The following is a 22604-nucleotide window of genomic DNA, read 5'->3' on the forward strand; positions in this document are numbered from 1 at the left end:
TAAATGGCATTGCTTTTTTAATTTCTCTTTGCGAAAGTGTGTCATCAGTATACAGAAATGCAAGAAGTTGGGTCATCTGGGTGGCTCCATAGGTGAAGCGTCTGCCTTCTGCTCAGGTCAGAGTTCTGGGATCGAGCCCCGTGTTGGGCTCCCCGCTTAGCGAGGGTCTGCTTCTCCGTCTTTCTGACACTCCCCCGGCTCGTGCTTTTTCTCTTCCTGTCAAATAAATAAATAAAATCTGAAAAAAAAAAAATAAAGACAACAGGTCTCTGTATATTGACTTTATATCCTGCAGCTTTCTTGAATTTGTTTATTCTAACAGTTTTTTTTGTGTGTGTGTGTGGAATCCTTTGGGATTTCATGTCATTTGCAAATAGTGACAGTTTTCCTGTATGGATTTCATATCTTTCTCTTTTTTTAAAATTATGTTAGTCACCCTACAGTACTTCATTTGTTTTTGATGTAGTGTTCCAGGATTCATTGTTTGCATATAACACCTAGTGCTCATTATGACACGTGCCCTCCTTAATACCCATCACCAGGATAACCCATTCCCCTACCCCTCCCTTTCTGCAACCTTCAGTTTGTTTCCCAGTGTCAATAGTCTCTCATGGTTCATCTCCCCCTCTCATTCCCCACCTTCACTTTTCCCTTCCTTCTCCTAATGTCCTCCATGCTATTCCTTCCATTCCACATAGGAGTGAAACGATATCATAATTGTCTTTCTCTGCTTGACTTAATTTCACTTAGCATAATCCCCTCCTGGTCCATCCACGTTGGTGCAAATGGTGGGTATTCATCCTTTCTGATGACTGAGTAATATTCCATTGTATAGATGAACCACATCTTCTTTGTCCATTCATCTGCTGAAGGACATCTTGGCTCCTTCCACAGTTTGGCTATTAGGGACATTGCTGCTATGAACATTGGGATACAGGTGCCCCTTCTTTTCATTACTCTGTGTCTATGGGGTAAATACCCAGTAGTGCAATTGGTGGGTCGTAGGATAGCTCTGTGTTCAACGTCTTGAGGAATCTCCATATTGTTTTCAAAAGTGGCTGTACCAGCTTGAATTCTCACGAGTAGTGTTAGAGGGCTCCCCTTTCTCCACATCCTCTCTGACTTTTTTTTATTTCCTGTCTTGTTAATTTCTTTTCAAGATTTTATTTATTTATTCCACAGAGATAGAGACAGCCAGCGAGAGAGGGAACACAAGCAGGGGGAGTGGGAGAGGAAGAAGCAGGCTCATAGCGGAGGAGCCTGATGTGGGGCTCCATCCCATAATGCCGGGATCACGCCCTGAGCCGAAGGCAGACGCTTAACCGCTGTGCCACCCAGGTGCCCCCTGCCTTGTTAATTTTAACCATTCTAACTGGTGTAAGGTGGTATCTCATTGTAGTTTTGATTTGTATTTGCCTGATGGCAAGTGATGTGGAGCATTTTTTTCATGTGTCTGTTGGCCATTTGTATGTCTTCTCTGGACAAGTATCTCTTTGTGTCTTCTGCCCATTTTTTGGGTGTCGAGTTTGAGGAGTTCTTTATAGATCTTGGATACCAGCCCTTTATCTGTAATATCATTTGCAGATATCTTCTTCGATTCCATAGGTTGCCTTTTTGTTTTGTTGATCGTTTGCTTTGCCGTGCAGAAACTTTTTATCTTGATGAAGTGCCAATAGTTCATTTTTGCTTTTATTTCCTTTGCCTTTAGAGACGTGGCTTGCAAGAAGTTGTTGTGTCCAAGGTTGAAGAGTTCTTTTGATTTTGATATGAGACAGGAATCCATTATCTTTCTTTCCTGATTGCATTCGAGTCCTCTGTCTTTCTTGGTGAGTCTAGCTAAGTTTGTCAGTTTTGTTTATCTTTCCAAAAAAGGCAGCTCTCATTTTCATTGTGTGTTGTTTTTTTTTTTTTTTGTCTTTTTAGTCTCTGTTGGATTTATTTATGCATTCCTTTTTGTTATTTCCTTATTTCTACTAATTTGGGGCTTTGTTTGCTGTTTTTTTTTTTTCTACTTCTTTACCACAGAAATCAGGTTGTTTATTGGAGAGCATTCTCATGGATTGATGAAGACTTGAATTTCTATGAACGTCCCCCCCGTAGAGCTACTTTTGCTGCATCCCATAAGTTTTTGTAGGTTGTCTTTTTCATCAGTGTCAAGGTACTTCTAAATTTTTTTTGATTTCTTCTTTGACTGTTGGTTGTTCAGTAGCATGGTGTTAAATCTCCACATATTTTTTTAAGATTATTTAAGTATCTGGCAGAGAGTGAGGCAGCGAGAGAGGGAACGCAAGCAGGGGGGTGGGAGAGGGAGAAGCGGGCTTCCCACTGAGCAAGGAGCCTGATTCGGGGCTAGATCCCAGGCTCCTGGGATCACGACCTGAGCTGAAGGCAGATCCTTAATGACTGAGCCACCCAGGCCCCCCAATCTCCACCTGTTTTTGACTGTCCCATTTTTTTCTTGAGACTGATTTCTAGTTTCATATCATTGTGGTTGGACAAGATTTGTAGCAGAAGGTGAAGAGAGCATTCAGATGAAAGGTTTGTTTCCTGGAGGGTTTTCTGAGGGCAGACCATGAGTTCCGTGGGGACGGAGGAAGGTTTTGTGAGACGGGGGGTGGGGTTAACCCTTGTTAGAATTACTGACTACTACCATGCAGGCTGTGTGCTACCGTTCACACCGTAGTCCTGATGGGCTTGTACTTCATTAGAAATATTTTCTAGGAGGTGTAGGCATAGGCTTCTCTAAAAGAAAGGTGCCATGTGGGTTCATGGCATGACCCCAGGTCAGCAACCAGGATGTATGGTATTGTGGGGGATCAGAACCAGGCTTTCTGTGGGAAGTGACGGAAATAGGGTATGGTGAGCTCCATGACCTCATAGGTGAGGTCCCGAGGGACCCACTGGGTGTTGGGTTCCGTGGATCTGTTTCATCAGGTGCTGTGGAATTCAGGGACACCCTCCTGTCTGTGGATTTGTGTGGAGACAGGTAGACATCAGTGTCTGGCCAGGCACGAGGGTCGCACTGGACCACCACCAGAGGTGCAGCATGCGGGGGAGCCACTGCTTGGTTTCCACGAAAGCTGACCAGGGTCTGTGACCGTGATTCCTAGCAGCTGCAAGGGGAGAGGAGGCCGGGGGTGGTGCACACTTCCTAGACTTGTGGTCAGGACTAGTCTGGAGCCCACTGAAGTCAGCCACACCTGGCACAGAAGGCCCCCAGTCAGTGTAGCTGTGGGCACTGCTCCCATGGCACTTTCGGGCCGGCTCCATGCTGCCACCTCCTGCTTTTCATCATCATCTTCAAGGTCGTGTGCCTCTGCTCTTGCCCCATGGCCTCCGGGGTATTGTCCGTCCTCCATCTGGCCCTCGTCCCTGGTGCCCTGTGCAGTCCGATGCCAGGGTAGCCTTCTCGAGGCAAACATCTGGCCCTGATGGAACACTTCCATGGATCTCGTGTGATGCGAGGATGATGTCCTGCCCTGGAAGGGGGCTGCAGGTCCCCAATCAGGAGAGCCATGTCTCCCTTTTCAGCATGGCCTGCCCTCCCCTCAGTCTTCTTCAGGGAAGCTCTCCCCACTTCCTGAGATGACAGCTCTGAACTTAAAAGTGAATGTTATTTTACATATCTCTATGCCTTAGTTCATCCATGGCATGTCTTTCAACGCCGTTAGTGGGTTTTTTTTTTTTTTTTTAGCAGTTCTGAAGGGCTGTCTGCTCAAGGAGGGGATGACCTGGGTGGGGCAGCTTTCCCTCTCATCTCCCTCAGCCTGTCTCTGAGCCCTGGGGCCAGCTGTCCCTCTGAGGATTGAGGGACCCGAGCCAGCCCATCCTGAGCCCAGGCTGTGTGTCAGCTGTGTAGACTGATGCGTGTCGGAGCGGTGGGCAGCTGGCATAGGCCAGGGGCAGGCAGTGTCTCCCCATTCCTTCCCTCCCTTCCTCCCAGAGGTAGCTCAGAGCAGCCTTCAACCCCTGCATCTCCAGATCCCTTGACCTATGCCTCCTGTGTTCAGCTGGTGACCTTGGAGTTTCGCATGGATTCTACCTCCCATACCCTCTCCTGTAGCAGTTCCTGGATCAGGGGAGGGGTCGGACCCTTGTCTGATTTTGGTCTTCTTCCTGTCCCGCACCAAGCCCACCCACCTTTGCATCTTCCATGTATGTGCTTGGAAGCAAGCCCATCCACAGGGAACCTATTAGCCAAATGGATCCAGGTAATGAACATTGAAGTAGAGATCCAGGATCCATAATAAACCCGCTCTGAAACCTGTCCCAAAGTCTGTGACTCTCTCACACTGAAACAGAAACAGTAATAGCTTTCTGGACTGTGAAGTGACATGTGTCTCTACTTCCAGTCTTGAAGGCATAGGTGCTGAGCCTGGACAGAAAAGGACCATGGCTCCCGTGGGCTGAGATCCACAGTAAGAACTCAGTGAAATCTGAATCAGAGGCATAGAGTGAATAATTATTGTAGAGTGAATCCTCCCAAGTAGGGCTTATGCACATTGCAGAGGAAAAGCTTTTTCAAAGAGGTTCCTGAAAGAAAAATCTTTTTAAAAAATTTATTTTAATTCCAGTAGAGCTAACATACAGTGTTACATTCGTTTCAGGTGTACAAGAGAGTGATTCAGTAATTCTATATATTACTCAGTGGTCATCCAGAAAAGTGTCCTCTTAATCCGCTTCATCTATTTCACTCATCCCTCTATCCACCTCCTCCTCTCTGGTAACCATCCGTTTGTTCTCTATTGTTAAGAGTTTGTATTTTGCCAGGCCCATACTCAGGCAACCCTGTTTGGGTAGAGTTTCCGTGTCCCCTGCGAGGGGGGATGGGGGTGGGCACGCTGTGAGCCGGTATTTCCAGGCTTTTGTTCCCTGGCGGCTTTCTCTGGCGGTCTGCTGTGCCTCTTCTGAGAGTCAGAGCAGCAGAGGCTGAATTGTCACAGAACAGAGGGATTGCGGCCCATTCTCCACCGATGTTCTGGCCACTTTAACTCCGTTACTGTTGGTGCTGCTCAACCCTGTAGCGTCCCGGGATGTGCGCCCCACACCCGGCGTCCCTGCCCTCACTTCCAGGGCAGGCGCGTCTCTGTCCTTTGTGTTTCTAATGCCGCCAGCCGCCAGCCGCCAGCCGCCCCCGCGCGCTCCCGGATCTCCCGGTCTCAGTCTGGATCCCGTGAGCACACCAGGATTCCGGAGTTCCTTGAGAAGCCTGGTGGCGCGCGCACCCGGTTCAGGGTCTCAGTCTGCTGTTTCGTGGGTGCCGACCGCGAGTCCGCCCGCTCCCCCGTGCAGGTGGCCCGCCAACCGCCAGCCGCCCTGCGCGCGCTCCAGAAGCTCCTGGTCTCAGTCTGGATCCCGTGAGCACACCGGGATTCAGGAATTCCGTGAGAAGCCTGGTGGCGCGCGCACCCGGTTCAGGGTCTCAGTCTGCTGTTTCGCGGGTGCCGACCGTGAGTCCGCCCGCTCCCCCGTGCAGGTGGCCTGCCAGCTGCCAGCTGCCCCGCATGCGCTCCGGGAGCTCCCGGTCTCAGTCTGGATCCCGTGAGCACACGGGATTCCCGGGTTCTGCGAGATGCCTGGTGGCGCGCGCTCCCGGCTCACCGGTCTCAGTCCGCTCTCTCGCGGGTGCCCTCTGTGAGTCCGCCCGCTCCCCCCCCCCCCCCCCCGTGCAGGTGGCTGCCGCTTCCCGGCGCCCGAACGCGGCGGCTCCCTCCCCCTTCCGTTTATCTTCCGATATCTGTGCCCGGTTTCCCGGCTCCCCGCTTCGTACCTCAATACTCAGCGCTGGAGATGTTCATTTGTAGAGATCCAGATGTATCTTCCTGCGTCTCAGGCTGATTCCGTGGTTGTTTAGGCTGGTCTGGTACCTATCCAGCTCGACTCAGGGGACCTGTGAAAAAGGGGTCCCCTACTCCTCCGCCATCTTAACTCCTCTCTTGTACCTGAAATAGTATTTAAAAACACTCAGCTCAGCCTCTTCTACAAAGTGAGCCAATGCTTATAAACATGGCTAAAATATTCCCTTACCGACGATGACTTCCCAGCCATCGTAGTGTTTAACTGGTATGACTGTGACTTACATTAGTCAACATTTGCAGAGAAAGAACTTAGTGCATCCAGGGGGCACTTCATGTTGAAATTAGTTTGTGACAACGAGCTACTGTGTTTTATACTGCAGTCCAAGGGAATGGTGCCAGACATCTCTAAGGTGTCTAGCAGTTCTACAATTCTGATTTTAAGTGGTCTGTGTGCTTCAGAGATTTGGGCAGGAGAAGGGCAGGAGTCCAGAGACTGTGAACACTTCTGTTACCTGTGCTGACCATGGAGCAGGTAGCCTTCTGTGGGCATCATTTTGATTTCTTGGTACTCTTGTGAAAGGTGCTTTTGTCTCAAATTCCTCCATTTAGGAGCAATTATAATGATAAAAGTAATGTTTATCTTATATCATCTGTGGGCCCTGATCCTGGGCTCCCAGGGAAGCTATCCTTTAACATTTTACCCGGCTCAAAATGACTGGGCAAAACCTCAAAGCATGGGCCCTATTTCTGCCCCAAGCACATGTTGTACATCTGTTTCGAGAAGAAAACAATAAGCAAAAATGCCAACATGAAGATAAGAAAAAATAAAGAACCTCTTTGGCTCCCATACGATTAAAGTCATACTGACATGTACATACTGAAAATGCATGAAATCATTGCATGTCCTAAAGCCCAAGCCTTGGAGGGTCTGAGAGCCACTGACCTTGCCCAGAACCAGGCACACCCCAGCAGGGAGGGCTGGTGCAGAAAGGGAAGGGGCAGGACGCTGAGGGTGGTCTGCAGCTAGAGGGGTCCCTGGAAGGGGCCAGGTGTGTGGGGGGAGCCCGGCCCACGACCCCACCCATGCCCGTGCTGGGTGTTGAGTAGAGGAGGCGCCTCTTGGAGCCCCTGCACTTTCAGGGTTCCAGGGGCTTGAGGGCGGGTTGCCCGGCATCCAAGGGGCTAGGGCACCACCCTCCCCGACCAGTCACCGCTTGGGGGTGGAGCTACGTCTCTGTGGGCGGTCCCAGAGTTGCAGCGGGTTGCAGACCTGGGGCAGAAGAAGGGGCACTGGGAGAGAGAGAGTTGCCCTGCGGAGGTCCGGGCTGGTGAGTGAGCAGCATGCTCCGGGGTGGGGGTCGGGGGGTAGGGTGCGCCCCAGGTGGGAGGCAGGGTTCTGGAAGGGCACGTGGAGAGGGTTCATTGTGGGGACTCAGGTGAGTTTTCTTTTTCCCTTTAAAGTCTCTTCCGCCCCGTGTCCTCAACTGGCCTTATTCCCCATACCCGTGAACTCCAGGGCGCCCACTCACCTGAGCTTTTGTGGGATGGGTTGCAGAATTTCAGGGTTTCCCCTCTTCCCCGGGAAGAGTGCGGGTAAGGACCTCACAGAATCCCCACCTTCAGTGGGGTGTCCCCCGGTTCTCTGACACAGTGCAGGTGATGCATCTTGAGCAGTACCCCGAGTTCAGCAGGGTGTGCCCTGGTCCCCCAGGCACAGGTGTGGCAGTAGCAAGCCCCAGAGCCATCCCCCAACTTCAGCATTATGCCCCGTGTGCCCCCGAGTTAGTGGTAATTGGCTGTTAGAATCATGCAGGAAAATCCTCCAGGTGGGGGCCTGGAGGCGGGCGTAAACCAGACCCCACTCTAGTTGCATTGGGAATAGACGAATTGAGGGTTTCTTTAGAAGAGTAAGTCTGCTTTCCAGAAAAGGCAAGGTCATTGGTCTATTGAGAATGAAGATAATTACTGCTAAACAACAAGTATGTGTTGCCCCTTCGTCCAGAAACCGAAGCAGGTGTGCAGGCTTTAGGTCAGAGGTGCCTTCTTCTCCCCAGCTGACAGCACTTCTCTGCTCTGGCTCCATGAGACCCGAGGTTTTGAACGTCAGCATCTGAGTCAGGGAGGCAGCTTGTCACAGGACGCCAGTGTTCAGAGAAAACACAGCTATTTTGGCATAATGTCCTATCTATGTCAGGACTGGAGGTAAAACCTCTCATTATCCCAAAACCTCCTGGGCTTTTCTCTTTTCTCTAGTTGAGCCACAAAGTAAAATTGAAGTAGCTGTCAGCATTCTGGGTTTGGTGCAAGAATTACTTAGTTTCCCTGCAGGTAGAACTTTGCAGGGGATCACAATTTCTCTGTCCATTTATTGCTTACAAATGTATTTTGACTATCTGTTTCCTAGGAACCCTCTTTTATTAGAAAGGGAAGGTGAGATTCACTCTGTGCCTGTTTGTAACATCTAATTTGTTCCTTCATCTAACAATGTTTATTCAATTGGGCCTAAGATATGGTTGAGTGGCCGGCATCTAGAGTTAGATGGCTTTTTTTCATCTGATACAGACTTGGATGATGTCATTTGACAAAGGTGATGTTTCATCATTGATTAGTTTATTCATCAGAAGAGTTAAAATTAGGGTGGAGGGAAAATTCAAAATTATCCAAATGGGCCTGTTCCTGTTTAAAAGTTGAGCTTGACTTTCTAGTTTTACTATTATCTCGATATTTTGAGGTGCCATATTCTGTCTGTAGTTTCTTTGGTGGTGGAGTCAGAAGGAGAGTCTGGGAATTCTTTTGGATAGTGGCATGCTGGTGGCTTCAAGGGGCTTGGCGTCAGGAGCCTTGGGGTGAATTCTGCAACTGCTTGCCTGACCCTGGGTGCATCTCGCAGAGGTTTTGTTTCCTCTTATGAAATTGCCAGCAGATAATGTTCTGCTTAAAGGGGAACCCTCCCATCCTGTTGGTGGGAATGCAGAGTGGTGCAGACAGTCTGGGAAACAGTGTGGGGGTTCCTCAAAAAGTTAAACATTGAACAACCACATGATCCAGCAATTGCTCTCCTAGGTGCTTACCCAAAAGATACAAAAATGCACATTCGAAGGGGGTACATGCACCATGATGTTTATAGCAACAATGTCCACAGTAGCCAAACTATGGAGAGAATCCCAAAGTCCATGCACTGATGAATGGATAAAGCAGATGTGGGATACGTATATATATGTATATATATATATATATGGGAATATGACCCAGCTTCAAAAAGAATGAAATCTTACCATTTGCAAGGATGTGGATGGATCTAGAGTGTATTAAGCTAAGCAAAATTAGTGAGGAAAGACAAATATCCTATGCTCTCACGCTCGTGGAATTTCAGAAAGAAAACAGATGAACAGAGTTGAGGGGTGATGAGAAAGGCAAACAAGGAAATAGACTCAACCTTGGAGAACAAACTGAGTGTTGCTGCAGGACAGGGGCGTGGGGGGAAGAGTTAAATGGGTGAGGGGTATTAAGGAGGGCGCTTGTGATGAGCACTGGGTACTGTATGCAGGTGAGGAATCACTAAATCCTACCCCTGAAGCGAATATTCCATGGCATGTGAACTAACTGGAATTTAAGTAAAAGAAGAAAGGAAAAAGTGTTCTGCTTCATGAAGAGTGAGGTAAAATTGTAGTGATTTGGGCTGTACTGTTCTATAGATGATAGTTGTAAAACACCCTGTTGTAAGATACACTAGTTTCTTATCACATAAGGAGTCCTCAGAAAGCTGCAAGGAAAGATTCAGATCTCAGAGCATGTTCATGTTCCACTGATATGTTACAGTTTGCACAGGTAGGACAGAAGGAGAGAAAGGCAACGGAAGGGGAAAGTAGGTGTGAACCTTTCATTAGTTAGCATTATAGCTTTCTCATGAAAGCCTTGCGCCAGTGTGATTTTGCAAGAAGAGGGGGAATCCGGGAGCTTTGCAGGAGACGGGGGAGTTCCAGGTCTGGGTAAAGCTGACAGGGGTCCCAGAGGAGAGCTGAATGCATTCTGCAGCAGGGTGTGGGCAGGGTGGGCTCCAGGGGTGGCTGTGGGTCTCCTGTGTGAGAGTTGTGACAGGTGAGGGCTGTGTGCAAGTTCCTGGCTGAGGACAAGTGAGGCACAGGTGGAGAGCTGGCAGAAAACCTTTTTCTGGGCCACCAGCCTCACCCAACACACACAGCCTCACCTTCTGTCCCTGTCACTCCAATTCAGACTTCTCAGAAGGCGAGTGAGAACACATCAAGAGCATTTCTAAACAGAAGGGAAAGCATGTGCAAAGGCTCTGGGGCAGGAGAATTCCAGATATGTCCAGGAGCAGCAAGAAGGCCCTGTGGCCACAGGGGACAGCTTAGGACATGACCTCAGGGAGGTGACAGAGGGTGACAGAAAGCCATTCCAGGGCTATAACCCCATGAGACCCTGTTTCACTAGGCCATCGTGGCTACAGCGTTGAGAACAGATGACAGAGGGTTGAAGATGGCAAGGCAGGTCAATGACGAAGCTTTTCCAGGAACTCAGGCACTGTGGACCAGACAGGTGGCCTTGGATGGAGTGGTTAGACCTATTCTGGGTCCATTTTGAAGATGGAGCTCACAGGATTTGCTGATGAGTTAGATATTAGGAGCAGGAGAACGGAGGAATTGGGGTAACTCCCAGCTGTTGTGGGTTGTCCTGATCGAGGGGAAGGAGAGGGTTTCTGGGGTAAGGAGGTAGTCCGTGTTCCGCATGCTGAGGAAGGTGCCTTTCCCGGTGGATCTGCTGAGGTTTGTGTCTGGGAGAACCTTTCACATCTCCTCCCTCAGCAATGCTCAAGTACAAGTATCCCCCAGCTTTTAAACGTTCACAGTAAGACACTTGGCTTTCTTGAAAGAACTACGTTATTACCCAGCTTCAGTGAGAGGAAGAGACCTAAAGAGGATTTCCCTCTTATGAAAAAAGGTGAACAGTGAGAATCGCGTTCAGCATCTGTTTTGGGGAGAAGCACGACAGAGGCGGCGTGCACCCCAACCAGCTCCTTCCGCTGGGAACCGCTCTCCGCATCCAGCCACCAGCACTTTGAATTGTGTCTGTGAGCCTCTGCTGTGCTTTATCTTCATTTATGCTGGGCCTCCGTTAGAAACTTGTGTCCTGAGGCCTAAGAAAAGCCAAAGAGAAGGAATCTTGGAGTCTGAGCACACTGTCCAATTTTTCCGTGTAAATGAATGGTCATTCCTTCTTTACACCATTTCTGCTGTGCAAGGTTTCTCAGAAGCCCTGTACTTTCAAAGAGCAGGGAAACCTATACCCCATGCTGCGGGGTTAGTTTTAGTCTCCATGCTGGACAGAACATTTCATGACTGTCGGATTTTCTCACTCAAACATTGAGACTTGGACCACCTTCACCCGTTTCTACCACCCCACCCCCGAATCTGGCACCTACCAATCTGCTCTCAGTAGCTATGCGTTCAGTATTTGTTTATTCCACGTGGAATGTACATGAGAGCATCTGGTATTGGTCTTTCTGTGTCTGAGTTACTTGGCATAAGGCCCCCAAGGTCTGTGTTTCCATGTCTGGTTATTGTGAATAATGCTGCAGTGAACGTGGGAGTGCATCTGTCTTTTTGAGGCAGTATTTTTGTGTTCTCCAAATCAATACTCAGTAGAGCCATTACTGGGTCATGTGGTAGTTGTATTTATTTTTTCAGGAACCTCCATACCGTTTGTCACAGTGGCTGCACCAATTTCCATTCCCACCAACAGCGCACAGCGTCTCCTCGTCTGCACACCCTTGACCCCACCTGGTGTCTGTCTCTGGGACAATTGCTGTTCCAACAGTTGTGAGGGGATAGCCGATTGTGGGTTTGACTGATGTTTCCCTGACGATGACTAGTGATGTCGAACAACTTTTTCTGTCTGTTGGCACCTGTGTGCCATCTTTGGACAGTATCTATTCACATATTCACCCCATTTTTTATACAGTTTCTTTTGTTTTGATTTGTATGAGTGTTGTGTGCATTTTGGATATTAGCCTCTTCTCACACATATGATTCGCAGATATTTTTTTCTTATTGGGTCAGTGGCCTTTTAAGTTTTTGATGGTTTCTTTTGCCGTGTGGAAGATTTCAGTTTGGTGTTGTTCCACTTGTTTATTTTTGCTTTTGTTGCCTTTGCATTTGGTGTCCGATCTGAAGACTCTTTGCCAAAACCAATGTCGAGAGACTTAGTACCTGTGTCTTCTTGGAGGTTTATGGATTCGGGTCTTATGTTCAAATCATTCATCCATTAAAAATTTTGTGTGTGGTGTAAGAAAGTGACCCAGTTATATTCTTCTGCATTTAGTGTCCAGTTTGCCTGTTACCGCTCACTGAAGAGACAGTCCTTCCCTCATGGCATATCTTCTGCTGCTGTGTCGTAAGTTAGGATCATCTACGTGTGGGTAAGTTTCTGAGCTTTCTGTTCTGTTCCACTGACCTGGTGTCTGTGTTTCTGCCAGTACCATCCTGTTTTGATGACAACAGCTTTGTAATCTAGCTTGAAATCCAGGAGTGTGTTGACTGCACCTTTCTTTCTCCAGGTTGCTTTGGGTATTTGGGGTCTTTTGTGATTCCATACAAGTTTGAGGACTGTTTTCTATTTCCTCGAATAATGCCACTGGAATTCAGATGGGGATTTCATCACATCTGTCGATTGCTTTGGGTACGATGGACATGTTCACATAATTAACTCTTCCAGTTAAGGAGCATGGCGTATGCTTCCATTTGTTTGTGTTGCCTTCCAAATCTTTGACCCATACATTCTGCCCCCCTCGACACACATGTTTTTCATTTCTTTTCTGCCATGTGTTGAGTGTACTATGTCTTTCTCATTGTTGGTTACTTTTATTCCTAGATTTTTTTTTTTTGATGCAATTGTAAATGGCATTGCTTTTTTAATTTCTCTTTGCGAAAGTGTGTCATCAGTATACAGAAATGCAAGAAGTTGGGTCATCTGGGTGGCTCCATAGGTGAAGCGTCTGCCTTCTGCTCAGGTCAGAGTTCTGGGATCGAGCCCCGTGTTGGGCTCCCCGCTTAGCGAGGGTCTGCTTCTCCGTCTTTCTGACACTCCCCCGGCTCGTGCTTTTTCTCTTCCTGTCAAATAAATAAATAAAATCTGAAAAAAAAAAAAATAAAGACAACAGGTCTCTGTATATTGACTTTATATCCTGCAGCTTTCTTGAATTTGTTTATTCTAACAGTTTTTTTTGTGTGTGTGTGGAATCCTTTGGGATTTCATGTCATTTGCAAATAGTGACAGTTTTCCTGTATGGATTTCATATCTTTCTCTTTTTTTAAAATTATGTTAGTCACCCTACAGTACTTCATTTGTTTTTGATGTAGTGTTCCAGGATTCATTGTTTGCATATAACACCTAGTGCTCATTATGACACGTGCCCTCCTTAATACCCATCACCAGGATAACCCATTCCCCTACCCCTCCCTTTCTGCAACCTTCAGTTTGTTTCCCAGTGTCAATAGTCTCTCATGGTTCATCTCCCCCTCTCATTCCCCACCTTCACTTTTCCCTTCCTTCTCCTAATGTCCTCCATGCTATTCCTTCCATTCCACATAGGAGTGAAACGATATCATAATTGTCTTTCTCTGCTTGACTTAATTTCACTTAGCATAATCCCCTCCTGGTCCATCCACGTTGGTGCAAATGGTGGGTATTCATCCTTTCTGATGACTGAGTAATATTCCATTGTATAGATGAACCACATCTTCTTTGTCCATTCATCTGCTGAAGGACATCTTGGCTCCTTCCACAGTTTGGCTATTAGGGACATTGCTGCTATGAACATTGGGATACAGGTGCCCCTTCTTTTCATTACTCTGTGTCTATGGGGTAAATACCCAGTAGTGCAATTGGTGGGTCGTAGGATAGCTCTGTGTTCAACGTCTTGAGGAATCTCCATATTGTTTTCAAAAGTGGCTGTACCAGCTTGAATTCTCACGAGTAGTGTTAGAGGGCTCCCCTTTCTCCACATCCTCTCTGACTTTTTTTTATTTCCTGTCTTGTTAATTTCTTTTCAAGATTTTATTTATTTATTCCACAGAGATAGAGACAGCCAGCGAGAGAGGGAACACAAGCAGGGGGAGTGGGAGAGGAAGAAGCAGGCTCATAGCGGAGGAGCCTGATGTGGGGCTCCATCCCATAATGCCGGGATCACGCCCTGAGCCGAAGGCAGACGCTTAACCGCTGTGCCACCCAGGTGCCCCCTGCCTTGTTAATTTTAACCATTCTAACTGGTGTAAGGTGGTATCTCATTGTAGTTTTGATTTGTATTTGCCTGATGGCAAGTGATGTGGAGCATTTTTTTCATGTGTCTGTTGGCCATTTGTATGTCTTCTCTGGACAAGTATCTCTTTGTGTCTTCTGCCCATTTTTTGGGTGTCGAGTTTGAGGAGTTCTTTATAGATCTTGGATACCAGCCCTTTATCTGTAATATCATTTGCAGATATCTTCTTCGATTCCATAGGTTGCCTTTTTGTTTTGTTGATCGTTTGCTTTGCCGTGCAGAAACTTTTTATCTTGATGAAGTGCCAATAGTTCATTTTTGCTTTTATTTCCTTTGCCTTTAGAGACGTGGCTTGCAAGAAGTTGTTGTGTCCAAGGTTGAAGAGTTCTTTTGATTTTGATATGAGACAGGAATCCATTATCTTTCTTTCCTGATTGCATTCGAGTCCTCTGTCTTTCTTGGTGAGTCTAGCTAAGTTTGTCAGTTTTGTTTATCTTTCCAAAAAAGGCAGCTCTCATTTTCATTGTGTGTTGTTTTTTTTTTTTTTTTTTTTTGTCTTTTTAGTCTCTGTTGGATTTATTTATGCATTCCTTTTTGTTATTTCCTTATTTCTACTAATTTGGGGCTTTGTTTGCTGTTTTTTTTTTTTCTACTTCTTTACCACAGAAATCAGGTTGTTTATTGGAGAGCATTCTCATGGATTGATGAAGACTTGAATTTCTATGAACGTCCCCCCCGTAGAGCTACTTTTGCTGCATCCCATAAGTTTTTGTAGGTTGTCTTTTTCATCAGTGTCAAGGTACTTCTAAATTTTTTTTGATTTCTTCTTTGACTGTTGGTTGTTCAGTAGCATGGTGTTAAATCTCCACATATTTTTTTAAGATTATTTAAGTATCTGGCAGAGAGTGAGGCAGCGAGAGAGGGAACGCAAGCAGGGGGGTGGGAGAGGGAGAAGCGGGCTTCCCACTGAGCAAGGAGCCTGATTCGGGGCTAGATCCCAGGCTCCTGGGATCACGACCTGAGCTGAAGGCAGATCCTTAATGACTGAGCCACCCAGGCCCCCCAATCTCCACCTGTTTTTGACTGTCCCATTTTTTTCTTGAGACTGATTTCTAGTTTCATATCATTGTGGTTGGACAAGATTTGTAGCAGAAGGTGAAGAGAGCATTCAGATGAAAGGTTTGTTTCCTGGAGGGTTTTCTGAGGGCAGACCATGAGTTCCGTGGGGACGGAGGAAGGTTTTGTGAGACGGGGGGTGGGGTTAACCCTTGTTAGAATTACTGACTACTACCATGCAGGCTGTGTGCTACCGTTCACACCGTAGTCCTGATGGGCTTGTACTTCATTAGAAATATTTTCTAGGAGGTGTAGGCATAGGCTTCTCTAAAAGAAAGGTGCCATGTGGGTTCATGGCATGACCCCAGGTCAGCAACCAGGATGTATGGTATTGTGGGGGATCAGAACCAGGCTTTCTGTGGGAAGTGACGGAAATAGGGTATGGTGAGCTCCATGACCTCATAGGTGAGGTCCCGAGGGACCCACTGGGTGTTGGGTTCCGTGGATCTGTTTCATCAGGTGCTGTGGAATTCAGGGACACCCTCCTGTCTGTGGATTTGTGTGGAGACAGGTAGACATCAGTGTCTGGCCAGGCACGAGGGTCGCACTGGACCACCACCAGAGGTGCAGCATGCGGGGGAGCCACTGCTTGGTTTCCACGAAAGCTGACCAGGGTCTGTGACCGTGATTCCTAGCAGCTGCAAGGGGAGAGGAGGCCGGGGGTGGTGCACACTTCCTAGACTTGTGGTCAGGACTAGTCTGGAGCCCACTGAAGTCAGCCACACCTGGCACAGAAGGCCCCCAGTCAGTGTAGCTGTGGGCACTGCTCCCATGGCACTTTCGGGCCGGCTCCATGCTGCCACCTCCTGCTTTTCATCATCATCTTCAAGGTCGTGTGCCTCTGCTCTTGCCCCATGGCCTCCGGGGTATTGTCCGTCCTCCATCTGGCCCTCGTCCCTGGTGCCCTGTGCAGTCCGATGCCAGGGTAGCCTTCTCGAGGCAAACATCTGGCCCTGATGGAACACTTCCATGGATCTCGTGTGATGCGAGGATGATGTCCTGCCCTGGAAGGGGGCTGCAGGTCCCCAATCAGGAGAGCCATGTCTCCCTTTTCAGCATGGCCTGCCCTCCCCTCAGTCTTCTTCAGGGAAGCTCTCCCCACTTCCTGAGATGACAGCTCTGAACTTAAAAGTGAATGTTATTTTACATATCTCTATGCCTTAGTTCATCCATGGCATGTCTTTCAACGCCGTTAGTGGGTTTTTTTTTTTTTTTTTTTTAGCAGTTCTGAAGGGCTGTCTGCTCAAGGAGGGGATGACCTGGGTGGGGCAGCTTTCCCTCTCATCTCCCTCAGCCTGTCTCTGAGCCCTGGGGCCAGCTGTCCCTCTGAGGATTGAGGGACCCGAGCCAGCCCATCCTGAGCCCAGGCTGTGTGTCAGCTGTGTAGACTGATGCGTGTCGGAGCGGTGGGCAGCTGGCATAGGCCAGGGGCAGGCAGTGTCTCCCCATTCCTTCCCTCCCTTCCTCCCAGAGGTAGCTCAGAGCAGCCTTCAACCCCTGCATCTCCAGATCCCTTGACCTATGCCTCCTGTGTTCAGCTGGTGACCTTGGAGTTTCGCATGGATTCTACCTCCCATACCCTCTCCTGTAGCAGTTCCTGGATCAGGGGAGGGGTCGGACCCTTGTCTGATTTTGGTCTTCTTCCTGTCCCGCACCAAGCCCACCCACCTTTGCATCTTCCATGTATGTGCTTGGAAGCAAGCCCATCCACAGGGAACCTATTAGCCAAATGGATCCAGGTAATGAACATTGAAGTAGAGATCCAGGATCCATAATAAACCTGCTCTGAAACCTGTCCCAAAGTCTGTGACTCTCTCACACTGAAACAGAAACAGTAATAGCTTTCTGGACTGTGAAGTGACATGTGTCTCTACTTCCAATCTTGAAGGCATAGGTGCTGAGCCTGGACAGAAAAGGACCATGGCTCCCGTGGGCTGAGATCCACAGTAAGAACTCAGTGAAATCTGAATCAGAGGCATAGAGTGAATAATTATTGTAGAGTGAATCCTCCCAAGTAGGGCTTATGCACATTGCAGAGGAAAAGCTTTTTCAAAGAGGTTCCTGAAAGAAAAATCTTTTTAAAAAATTTATTTTAATTCCAGTAGAGCTAACATACAGTGTTACATTCGTTTCAGGTGTACAAGAGAGTGATTCAGTAATTCTATATATTACTCAGTGGTCATCCAGAAAAGTGTCCTCTTAATCCGCTTCATCTATTTCACTCATCCCTCTATCCACCTCCTCCTCTCTGGTAACCATCCGTTTGTTCTCTATTGTTAAGAGTTTGTATTTTGCCAGGCCCATACTCAGGCAACCCTGTTTGGGTAGAGTTTCCGTGTCCCCTGCGAGGGGGGATGGGGGTGGGCACGCTGTGAGCCGGTATTTCCAGGCTTTTGTTCCCTGGCGGCTTTCTCTGGCGGTCTGCTGTGCCTCTTCTGAGAGTCAGAGCAGCAGAGGCTGAATTGTCACAGAACAGAGGGATTGCGGCCCATTCTCCACCGATGTTCTGGCCACTTTAACTCCGTTACTGTTGGTGCTGCTCAACCCTGTAGCGTCCCGGGATGTGCGCCCCACACCCGGCGTCCCTGCCCTCACTTCCAGGGCAGGCGCGTCTCTGTCCTTTGTGTTTCTAATGCCGCCAGCCGCCAGCCGCCAGCCGCCCCCGCGCGCTCCCGGATCTCCCGGTCTCAGTCTGGATCCCGTGAGCACACCAGGATTCCGGAGTTCCTTGAGAAGCCTGGTGGCGCGCGCACCCGGTTCAGGGTCTCAGTCTGCTGTTTCGTGGGTGCCGACCGCGAGTCCGCCCGCTCCCCCGTGCAGGTGGCCCGCCAACCGCCAGCCGCCCTGCGCGCGCTCCAGAAGCTCCTGGTCTCAGTCTGGATCCCGTGAGCACACCGGGATTCAGGAATTCCGTGAGAAGCCTGGTGGCGCGCGCACCCGGTTCAGGGTCTCAGTCTGCTGTTTCGCGGGTGCCGACCGTGAGTCCGCCCGCTCCCCCGTGCAGGTGGCCTGCCAGCTGCCAGCTGCCCCGCATGCGCTCCGGGAGCTCCCGGTCTCAGTCTGGATCCCGTGAGCACACGGGATTCCCGGGTTCTGCGAGATGCCTGGTGGCGCGCGCTCCCGGCTCACCGGTCTCAGTCCGCTCTCTCGCGGGTGCCCTCTGTGAGTCCGCCCGCTCCCCCCCCCCCCCCCCCCCCCCCGTGCAGGTGGCTGCCGCTTCCCGGCGCCCGAACGCGGCGGCTCCCTCCCCCTTCCGTTTATCTTCCGATATCTGTGCCCGGTTTCCCGGCTCCCCGCTTCGTACCTCAATACTCAGCGCTGGAGATGTTCATTTGTAGAGATCCAGATGTATCTTCCTGCGTCTCAGGCTGATTCCGTGGTTGTTTAGGCTGGTCTGGTACCTATCCAGCTCGACTCAGGGGACCTGTGAAAAAGGGGTCCCCTACTCCTCCGCCATCTTAACTCCTCTCTTGTACCTGAAATAGTATTTAAAAACACTCAGCTCAGCCTCTTCTACAAAGTGAGCCAATGCTTATAAACATGGCTAAAATATTCCCTTACCGACGATGACTTCCCAGCCATCGTAGTGTTTAACTGGTATGACTGTGACTTACATTAGTCAACATTTGCAGAGAAAGAACTTAGTGCATCCAGGGGGCACTTCATGTTGAAATTAGTTTGTGACAACGAGCTACTGTGTTTTATACTGCAGTCCAAGGGAATGGTGCCAGACATCTCTAAGGTGTCTAGCAGTTCTACAATTCTGATTTTAAGTGGTCTGTGTGCTTCAGAGATTTGGGCAGGAGAAGGGCAGGAGTCCAGAGACTGTGAACACTTCTGTTACCTGTGCTGACCATGGAGCAGGTAGCCTTCTGTGGGCATCATTTTGATTTCTTGGTACTCTTGTGAAAGGTGCTTTTGTCTCAAATTCCTCCATTTAGGAGCAATTATAATGATAAAAGTAATGTTTATCTTATATCATCTGTGGGCCCTGATCCTGGGCTCCCAGGGAAGCTATCCTTTAACATTTTACCCGGCTCAAAATGACTGGGCAAAACCTCAAAGCATGGGCCCTATTTCTGCCCCAAGCACATGTTGTACATCTGTTTCGAGAAGAAAACAATAAGCAAAAATGCCAACATGAAGATAAGAAAAAATAAAGAACCTCTTTGGCTCCCATACGATTAAAGTCATACTGACATGTACATACTGAAAATGCATGAAATCATTGCATGTCCTAAAGCCCAAGCCTTGGAGGGTCTGAGAGCCACTGACCTTGCCCAGAACCAGGCACACCCCAGCAGGGAGGGCTGGTGCAGAAAGGGAAGGGGCAGGACGCTGAGGGTGGTCTGCAGCTAGAGGGGTCCCTGGAAGGGGCCAGGTGTGTGGGGGGAGCCCGGCCCACGACCCCACCCATGCCCGTGCTGGGTGTTGAGTAGAGGAGGCGCCTCTTGGAGCCCCTGCACTTTCAGGGTTCCAGGGGCTTGAGGGCGGGTTGCCCGGCATCCAAGGGGCTAGGGCACCACCCTCCCCGACCAGTCACCGCTTGGGGGTGGAGCTACGTCTCTGTGGGCGGTCCCAGAGTTGCAGCGGGTTGCAGACCTGGGGCAGAAGAAGGGGCACTGGGAGAGAGAGAGTTGCCCTGCGGAGGTCCGGGCTGGTGAGTGAGCAGCATGCCCCGGGGTGGGGGTCGGGGGGTAGGGTGCGCCCCAGGTGGGAGGCAGGGTTCTGGAAGGGCACGTGGAGAGGGTTCATTGTGGGGACTCAGGTGAGTTTTCTTTTTCCCTTTAAAGTCTCTTCCGCCCCGTGTCCTCAACTGGCCTTATTCCCCATACCTGTGAACTCCAGGGCGCCCACTCACCTGAGCTTTTGTGGGATGGGTTGCAGAATTTCAGGGTTTCCCCTCTTCCCCGGGAAGAGTGCGGGTAAGGACCTCACAGAATCCCCACCTTCAGTGGGGTGTCCCCCGGTTCTCTGACACAGTGCAGGTGATGCATCTTGAGCAGTACCCCGAGTTCAGCAGGGTGTGCCCTGGTCCCCCAGGCACAGGTGTGGCAGTAGCAAGCCCCAGAGCCATCCCCCAACTTCAGCATTATGCCCCGTGTGCCCCCGAGTTAGTGGTAATTGGCTGTTAGAATCATGCAGGAAAATCCTCCAGGTGGGGGCCTGGAGGCGGGCGTAAACCAGACCCCACTCTAGTTGCATTGGGAATAGACGAATTGAGGGTTTCTTTAGAAGAGTAAGTCTGCTTTCCAGAAAAGGCAAGGTCATTGGTCTATTGAGAATGAAGATAATTACTGCTAAACAACAAGTATGTGTTGCCCCTTCGTCCAGAAACCGAAGCAGGTGTGCAGGCTTTAGGTCAGAGGTGCCTTCTTCTCCCCAGCTGACAGCACTTCTCTGCTCTGGCTCCATGAGACCCGAGGTTTTGAACGTCAGCATCTGAGTCAGGGAGGCAGCTTGTCACAGGACGCCAGTGTTCAGAGAAAACACAGCTATTTTGGCATAATGTCCTATCTATGTCAGGACTGGAGGTAAAACCTCTCATTATCCCAAAACCTCCTGGGCTTTTCTCTTTTCTCTAGTTGAGCCACAAAGTAAAATTGAAGTAGCTGTCAGCATTCTGGGTTTGGTGCAAGAATTACTTAGTTTCCCTGCAGGTAGAACTTTGCAGGGGATCACAATTTCTCTGTCCATTTATTGCTTACAAATGTATTTTGACTATCTGTTTCCTAGGAACCCTCTTTTATTAGAAAGGGAAGGTGAGATTCACTCTGTGCCTGTTTGTAACATCTAATTTGTTCCTTCATCTAACAATGTTTATTCAATTGGGCCTAAGATATGGTTGAGTGGCCGGCATCTAGAGTTAGATGGCTTTTTTTCATCTGATACAGACTTGGATGATGTCATTTGACAAAGGTGATGTTTCATCATTGATTAGTTTATTCATCAGAAGAGTTAAAATTAGGGTGGAGGGAAAATTCAAAATTATCCAAATGGGCCTGTTCCTGTTTAAAAGTTGAGCTTGACTTTCTAGTTTTACTATTATCTCGATATTTTGAGGTGCCATATTCTGTCTGTAGTTTCTTTGGTGGTGGAGTCAGAAGGAGAGTCTGGGAATTCTTTTGGATAGTGGCATGCTGGTGGCTTCAAGGGGCTTGGCGTCAGGAGCCTTGGGGTGAATTCTGCAACTGCTTGCCTGACCCTGGGTGCATCTCGCAGAGGTTTTGTTTCCTCTTATGAAATTGCCAGCAGATAATGTTCTGCTTAAAGGGGAACCCTCCCATCCTGTTGGTGGGAATGCAGAGTGGTGCAGACAGTCTGGGAAACAGTGTGGGGGTTCCTCAAAAAGTTAAACATTGAACAACCACATGATCCAGCAATTGCTCTCCTAGGTGCTTACCCAAAAGATACAAAAATGCACATTCGAAGGGGGTACATGCACCATGATGTTTATAGCAACAATGTCCACAGTAGCCAAACTATGGAGAGAATCCCAAAGTCCATGCACTGATGAATGGATAAAGCAGATGTGGGATACGTATATATATGTATATATATATATATATGGGAATATGACCCAGCTTCAAAAAGAATGAAATCTTACCATTTGCAAGGATGTGGATGGATCTAGAGTGTATTAAGCTAAGCAAAATTAGTGAGGAAAGACAAATATCCTATGCTCTCACGCTTGTGGAATTTCAGAAAGAAAACAGATGAACAGAGTTGAGGGGTGATGAGAAAGGCAAACAAGGAAATAGACTCAACCTTGGAGAACAAACTGAGTGTTGCTGCAGGACAGGGGCGTGGGGGGAAGAGTTAAATGGGTGAGGGGTATTAAGGAGGGCGCTTGTGATGAGCACTGGGTACTGTATGCAGGTGAGGAATCACTAAATCCTACCCCTGAAGCGAATATTCCATGGCATGTGAACTAACTGGAATTTAAGTAAAAGAAGAAAGGAAAAAGTGTTCTGCTTCATGAAGAGTGAGGTAAAATTGTAGTGATTTGGGCTGTACTGTTCTGTAGATGATAGTTGTAAAACACCCTGTTGTAAGATACACTAGTTTCTTATCACATAAGGAGTCCTCAGAAAGCTGCAAGGAAAGATTCAGATCTCAGAGCATGTTCATGTTCCACTGATATGTTACAGTTTGCACAGGTAGGACAGAAGGAGAGAAAGGCAACGGAAGGGGAAAGTAGGTGTGAACCTTTCATTAGTTAGCATTATAGCTTTCTCATGAAAGCCTTGCGCCAGTGTGATTTTGCAAGAAGAGGGGGAATCCGGGAGCTTTGCAGGAGACGGGGGAGTTCCAGGTCTGGGTAAAGCTGACAGGGGTCCCAGAGGAGAGCTGAATGCATTCTGCAGCAGGGTGTGGGCAGGGTGGGCTCCAGGGGTGGCTGTGGGTCTCCTGTG

Source organism: Ursus americanus, unplaced genomic scaffold (genome assembly GCF_024610735.1).
Source record: "Ursus americanus isolate L20-20 unplaced genomic scaffold, mUrsAme1.1.p SCAF_93, whole genome shotgun sequence".
Classification (NCBI taxonomy): Eukaryota; Metazoa; Chordata; class Mammalia; order Carnivora; family Ursidae; genus Ursus; species Ursus americanus.